This window comes from Rhinopithecus bieti, unplaced genomic scaffold (genome assembly GCF_001698545.2).
Source record: "Rhinopithecus bieti isolate Rb0 unplaced genomic scaffold, ASM169854v2 scaffold_9690, whole genome shotgun sequence".
In the NCBI taxonomy this organism is placed as follows: Eukaryota; Metazoa; Chordata; class Mammalia; order Primates; family Cercopithecidae; genus Rhinopithecus; species Rhinopithecus bieti.
In genome coordinates, this window is record NW_016806622.1 from 177,636 (window position 1) to 185,684 (window position 8,049).

General features: G+C 32.3%; 1 long non-coding RNA gene across 1 annotated transcript in view; it reads right to left on the bottom strand.

Annotated features, from left to right (window-relative positions):
* LOC108532830 (uncharacterized) overlaps nucleotides 1-7,092 on the bottom strand; it is a 9,618-nt gene extending 2,526 nt beyond the window's left edge. The window contains exon 1 of the long non-coding RNA XR_001886563.1: nucleotides 7,009-7,092. This is a non-coding gene — a long non-coding RNA (uncharacterized LOC108532830). The remainder of the gene's footprint in view (nucleotides 1-7,008) is intronic.
* Between the last annotated feature and the right edge of the window lie 957 nt (nucleotides 7,093-8,049).

Here is an 8,049-nt window from a genome sequence, read left to right on the forward strand (position 1 = left end):
AAGTTGGAGTTTTCACTAGTCTTTATTATAGTAATTAGCATGTTTCATCTAGTTGACTAAGTTTATATATTTTGGGCATTAATAACTATATATGTATATATATAATTAAATAATGGATATGATAACTATATTTATAAACAACTATTAATCCATAAAATTATAATTTTTAAAATTACAAGTGATTGAAATATATGAAAGCAGTAAATAATAATTTTTAAGTATCAATGAATATAAATCCTATTTTATGGCAGTAGAATTCAGATATTTCTCAAATTTTAACATCTCTTAGCTATTGATGCCTTTTAGTACCTACTAAATTACTCCAGTAATTTGGTTCAGCATTTCACCTAATGGTAGTAAATAAAAATAATGGGGTATTCAAAGGTGAGCAAAGCAGTTACTGGTCCCTGAAATAATAAATGTTTCAAATGTACTGAACCAAAAGAATGATGTGATTTTTTATTTTATGTTGAAAATATTGAAATAAATATATTAAAGAAAATGAGAGAGATAAATTGTATAAGTTAGATTTTCTATCCTTTGTAACTCCAAATTAATAGCATGTCATTCAATCTAATTGCTCCTTTGGAGTTTCTAAAGAAAAACGTCCTTCACTGTGGGATTTGTTATTTTAATTTTCATAGCTCATAATTAACCTTACAGTTGCATTTGTACACTGAATCAAAGGGTACAGTGCAATATTTCTATTGTGATTTTGAGTGTGATTAATTTAGCAAGTTCTCCCTAGAGGCTTCTCCTTCTGTTGTATTAATATGTTCCATCTCCCCATAATCTGTAAAGTGAATGGGATAAATGAATCTATATAATCCACAATTTATATGACTACAGTACAATATCAGAATTAGAAGGCTGATGATAATGTAGAGTGTTGTGTATAGTTCTATATTATTTTCCCCACAATTTATTGGATTTATTTTTCACCCTTCACTTTTCAGATTATGGCAACTGTTCAATACAATATGAAAGTGTTAGGCAGATGATGGGGAAGAAGCAAAATAGCTTTCTTATTTATGGTAAATAATATCTCTTATAATATCGTCTTTTCTTTAACACATAAAAGAAGGTGAAACAAAAGGTGTACTCACTAAGTTTTCTGTTCCTGAATAACATTTAGTTCATTTACATTTAGTGTAATTATTGAGAGGGTTATTCTTTGATTTTAGTCATTTTTTTCTTTTGCCATTTGGACTAATCAGATATATTTTAATTTTCATCAAAGAGTAGTAATACTCCTCTTTTTGAGCAGGAACACTAGAGATTACAATAGCATTTCCAAGTTCTTCTGGTCTAATAGAAATTTTTACCTTTATCACATCTAGATAATGCTAAAATTTTTATAATACTTTAGTTACAATTAAATTCCTCTCTGTAATGTATGCATTAGAGTAGCATGCATTTTAATTTTATATTTGATTTTAAAATTCCACAAGAAAATTACAATTCTTGTATGCTGTCCATGTGTATACCATTTCCATTGTTCTTCATTGTGACCTTTATTTCCATAATTTTATTTGGGATTTTCTTCTTCTGTCTAAAGAAGTGTTTCTTCTCAATATTTAAGTCATACCTGGTGAGCTATAACCCACTCTATTAAAATAGAAAAATATTATGAACATATTAGTGATAATGCTTTATTTTTTTAAACTTTACAAATATAATTATACATTCACTGGGCTTTGCAAAATAGTGTAGAGAGTTTCTTGGTACCCTTTAAAAATTATTCTCATGACTACAGTTTGCACACTTTTAGTATAATCTCAGAAATTGGAAACCATCTAAAACATTACCACTGACTTCACAGAAATACAAGAAAACCATCAGAGAATATTATGAACGCCTTTATGCACACAAAAAAGTAGAAAACCTTAAAGAAATGAATAAATTCCTGGAAATATACAACCTCTCAAGACTGAATCAGGAAGAAATTGAAACCATAAACAGACCAATAACAATTTCCAAAATTGAAATCAGTAATGAAAACCTACCAAATAGAAAAAAAAAAAAAGCTCTGAACCAGGTGAATTCAAAGCTGAATTCTACCAGGTGTATTAAAAAGAGCTGGTACCAATTCTACCAAAGTTATTCCAAAAAGTTTAGAAGAAGGTATTCCTTGCTATTTCATTCTGTAAGGTCAGCATCATTCTGATACCAAAACCTGGCGGAGACAGGCCAATATTCCTGATGAACATTGATGCAAAATCTTCAACAAAATACTAGCAAACCAAACCCAGCAGTACATCATAAAGCTAATCCACCACCGTCAAGTAGGATTTATTCCTGGGATGCAAAGTTGGTTCAACATAGGCATATCAATAAATGTGATTCATAACAGAACTAACAACAAAAACTCCATTGTCATCTCAATAGACACAGAAAAGGCTTTGAGGTAACTTAATATTTCTTCATATTTAAAATCTCCTAACAAACTATGCATTAATGGAACATACCTCAAAATAATGAGTCATCTGTAACAAACCCATAGCCAACATTATACTGAATGGCAAAAGCTGGAAGCATTCTCCTTGAGAACCAGAACAAGTCAAGGATGCCCACTCACACCACTCCTCTTCACCATGGTACTGAAAGTCCTAACCAGAGCAATAAGACAAGATAAATAAAAGGCTTCTAAATAGAAAGAAAAGTCAAACTACCGATATTCACTGATGATATGACTTTGTATCTAAAAAACCCCATAATCTCTACCCCAAAGCTCCTAGATCTGATAAACAACTTCAGTGAAGTTTCAGGGTACAAAATCAAGGTACAAAAACCAGTAGCATTTCTATACACCAACAACATCCAAGCTGAAAGCCAAATCAAGAATGCAACCCCATTTACAATACCCAGGAAATAAAATCCCTAGAAATACAGCTAACAATGGAAGTAAAATATTTCTACAATGAAAATTATGAAAACACTGCTGAAATAAATAAAAGAGGACACAAACAAATGGAAAACACATCCTATGCTCATAGATAGGAAGAGTCAATATCATTAAAGTGACCGTACTGCCCAAAGCAATTTACAGATTCAATGCTACGCCTATCAAGCTACTAACAACATTTTTTAAACAGAATTAAGAAAAAAAATTCTCCTAAAATTCATGTGAAACCAAAAGAAAGCCTGAGTGACCAAAGCAATCCTTAGCAAAGAGAACAAAGTCACATTACCTGATTTCAAACTACAAGGCTACAGTAACCAAAACAGCATGATACTGGCACAAAAACAAATACATGGGACAATATAACAGGTTAGAGAACCCAGAAATAAAGCCACACACCTATAATCATTGGATTTTCAACAAATTTGATCAAAAACAGCAATGGGGAATGGACTCCCTATTCAATAATTGGTGCTGGAGTAACTGGATAGCCATATGCAGAAGATTGAAAGTGGGCCCCTTTCACCATATACAAAAATCAACTCAGGTGGATTAAAGACTTAAATGTAAGATATCAAACTGTAAAACCCCCAAAAGACAACCTAGGACAAGCTATTTTGGACATAGGCCTTGCCAAAGATCTCATGATGAAGTTACCAAAAGCAATTGCAGCAAAAATAAAAATTTACAAGTGAGTCCTAATTAAACAAAAAGCTTCTGTACAGCAAAATAAACTATCAACAGAGTAAACAGACAACCTACAGAATGGGAGAAAATATTCACAAACTGCATCCAATGGAGGTCTAAATTCCAGAATCTACAAGGAACTTAAACAAATCAGCAAGCAAGAAACAACACCATTAAAAATGGGCAAAGAGCATGAACAGTCACTTCTCAAAAGAATACATACATGCAGCCAAGAAGCATATGAATAAATGCTCTACATCATTAATCAATAGAGAAATGCAAATCAAAACCACAATGAGATATTATCTCATACCCATCAGAATGTCTACTATTAAAAAGTCAAAAACTGACAGATGCTTGTGAGATTGCAGAGAAGAGCGAATGCTTATACACTGCTGGTGAGAATGTAAATTAGTTCATCAACTGTGGAAAGCAGTTTAAGAATTTATCAAAGAACTTAGAGCTATTATTTAACCCAGCAATCTCATTACTGGGTATATACCCAAAGGGACATAAAGCAATATAAATTATTCTACCATAAAAATACATGCACAGATATGTTCATTGCAACACTATTCACAATAGCAAAGACATGGAATCAACCTAAATGCCTGCCAATGGTGCACTGGAAAATGTGGTACATATACACCATGGAATACTACACAGCCATTAAAAAATGAGATCATGTCCTTTGCAGCAACATGGATGGAGGCCATTATCCTAAACAAACTAACACAGGAACAGAAAATCAAATACTGTATGTTCTCACTTACAAGTGGGAGCTAACATTGTGTATATATGGATATAAGGAAGGAAACAATAGACACTGTGGTCTACTTAAGAGTGAAGGTTGGGAAACTGTGAGGACTGAATAATTATCCATTGGATACTGTGCTTATGACCTACAGCAAGATTAACACTTGCCGTAAGTTTTTGTAATGGTTCTCTCTTTTCACTATTTTCTTTAAAATATTTATCATAAATAGGTTTATTAGTTAGTGTTCTCCAGAGAAACTGAACCAATAAGATATATATATATATATAGCTTTATAAGAGGAAATGTTTAAATGGAAGTTGCTTCATGCAGTTAAGCTCAGATAATGTAGAATAGGTAAGGTAATGATCAAGAAGAACATAAAGTTGGAGAACCAACACTACCAGATATCAAGACTTGTTTAAAACAATGATGAGAGTAATTAATATCTGCATAGTAATAATGCAAAAAATAGCAGTTATAAAATGCAACATGAGAGACAGTCGTTAACTAGACCCAAAGGTTATCACTCATCTTGTGTGTTACAGAGTCCACTGCAGTTGAATGGGGAAAGGAGAACTTTTGCTAAATGGCACTGGGTCAATTAGATGTCTATAAGAGAAGAAATAAACCTTGATTCTATGCATGTATAACATAAGTTTCAGATGAATCATTGATCTAAAAGTAAAAGCTAAACAATCAAACTTCCAGAAGTATTTGAGATAGGAAAAGACAAATTAAACCATAAAAGAAAAATAATTGATATTGAATTTGAGAATTTCTTTAGTTTGATTAGATCTTATTTGTCAATTATTTACTTTTCCTGCAATTGCTTTTGGTGTCTTCATCATGAAATCATTGCCAGTGCCTATGTCTTGAATAGTATTGCCTAGGTTGTCTTTCAAAGTTTTTATAGTTTTGGGTTTTACATTTAAGTCTTTACTCCATCTTGAGTTAATTTTTGTATACGGTGGAAGGAAGCAGTCCAATTTCAGTTTTCTCCATATGGCTAGCCAGTTATTCCAGAAACACTTATTGAATAAGGAATCCTTCCCCCGTTGCTTGTTTTTGTCAGGTTTGTCAAAGATTAGATAGTTTTAGGTGTGCAGTCTTATTTTGGGGTTCTCTATTCTGTTCCTCTGGTCTATATGCCTGTTTTTGTACCAGTACCATGCTATTTTGGTTATCATAGCACTGCAGTATAGTTTGCAGTCAGGTAATGTGATGCCTTTAGCTTTGTTTATTTTGGTTAAGATTGCCTCATTTATTCCAGCTCTTTGTTGGTTCCATATGAATTTTAAAACGGTTTTCTCTAGTTTTGTGAAGAATGTCAATGGTAGTTTGATATAATTAGCATTAAATCTATAAATTGCTATGCGCAGTATGGCATTTTACTGATATTGATTCTTCCTATTCATGAGCATGGACTTTTTTATTTGCTTCTGTCATCTCTGATTTATTTGAACAGCAGTTTGTAGTTCTCCTTGTAGAGATCTTTCACCTCCCTAGATAGTTGTATTCCTAGGTATTTTATTCTTTTTGTGGCAACTGTGAATGGGAATTAATTCATGATTCAGTTCTCTGCTTGACTGTTGCTGGTTTATAGGAATGCCAGTAATTTTACACATTGGTTTTGTATCCTGAGACTTTGCTAAAGCTCTTTATCAAATTAAGAAGCTTTGGGGTTGAGACAATGGGGTTTTCTAGATACAGGATCATGTTGTCTGAAAACAAGGATAGTTTGACTTCCTCTTTTCCTATTTTGAGCTCTTTATTTCTTTCTCTTGCCTAATTGCCCTGGCTAGAATTTCCAATACTATGTTGAATAGGAGTGGTGAGAGAGGCTCTCCTTGTCTTGTGCCAGTTTTCAAGGGGAAGTCTTCAGGTTTTTGCCCATTCAGTATGATGGCTGTGTGTTTGTCATATATGTCTCATATTATTTTGAGGTATGTTCCTTCAATAACTGGTTTATTTATAGTTCTTAACATGAATGGATGTTAAACAGTAAACACAGACCAAAGAGACTAAAATGAAAAAGACTGACGATACTAACTCTTGAGAAGGATGTAACTGGAACTATATATTCTGCTGTTAGTTTGAGGATAAATTTATAAAACAACTTAGAAAATGTTTCAAAACTTTCTACTAAAAGTAAACATGCATATGCCTTATAACTAAGCAGTTCCACTCCTTAATATAAAATTCAACAAAATAAGTGTTTATAACCATAAAAATACACATACAGAAATAATTATCTTTATTAATAATAACCAAAATGAGAAAATATTTAAAATGGATAACTATTTTTTGGTTTATTCATACAGTGGGTTATGATAAAACAATGAAGAACATGCTACTAAAATGAGTAACAATGTGACCTAATCATGCAGAAAAAATGTTGAATAAATTGAGTTGGAAACAAAATACTGCATACAGTATAATTCTCTTTATATGAAGGCAGAACTAATCTATGGTAATGGGGGTCAAAATAATGGTTAACATGATGGGGGTTACTGATAGAAAGGGAATCATAAAGAGTTCTCAGACATATGTTGTTCTCGGTTGTGGTTACATAGGTGTATACATTTGTAAAAGACATATTGATTGTTACAAGTCAGACATATTTAATATACTGTATGTGTTGCATTGTAATTAAAACAAATACCTTTAAAAGTGTACACCATCCAGAGTAGTGAAATAAGACCAGCTAGGTAGCCAGAGTTCACTCCAAGCATATAGGAGATGGGCCACACCTGAGGAGAGAAAGTATGAGATAATAAAACAACAAATGTTTTGTTATTACTTGAGCACAAGTAAGGTGTAATGCAAATATTTTACTATTAAAGCTTTATGTGCTTTCTCTAGAAAAATATAGAGCAGATAGGATTTACCAATAAATTAAACTGAGGCTTCTAATAAATAAATCAAAGATCATTTCAAACTTTTACCATTAATAAATGGAAAATGAAGTTGTTGTCTATTGAAGAAAATTGAAAGAGGAGCAGGTTGAATTTGGGAAAAGAGATTTAATCATGCTAATTTGGGAATACCTATTACATATTCTATGTGGAGAGTTAGCAGCTGGATATATGTAAGTTTTGAGTTTGGTGAGCAGTCCAGACTTAAAGTAAGTTTTGCAGGATAACATTACTGTGTTAGTAAGGGTTCTCAAGAGACACAAAACCAATAGGATGTGTGTATATGCACATACAAATACAAAGACATATTTGTATTTATAGATTTATATATTATGTATGTATTAAAAGGAATTAGTTAACATGATTATGGAGGCTAAAAAGCCCTCAGATCTGCAGTGGCAAACTGGAGACTCAGGAGAGCCAATGATACGTAATTTCATTCTGAGTCCAAAGGTCTGAGAACCAGAAGAACCAATGGTCTAAAATCCAATCCAAAAACCAGTAAGCTCAAGATACAAGAAGAACTAATGTTTCAGTCCAAGTCTGATGGCTAGAAAACACCAATGTTTCAGATCAAAGAATCAGGCAGAAGGAGTTTCTACTTATTTAATCATTTTGTTCTATTCAGGTTTTCAATCGATTGAATGAGGGTTGCCTATATTAGAAAGGGCAATTTACTTATATACAGTCTACCAATTCAAATATTAATATCACCCAAAAACATCCTCACAGACACATTTAGAATAATGTTTAATGTTTAACCAAATATCTAGGCACTATCATGACCA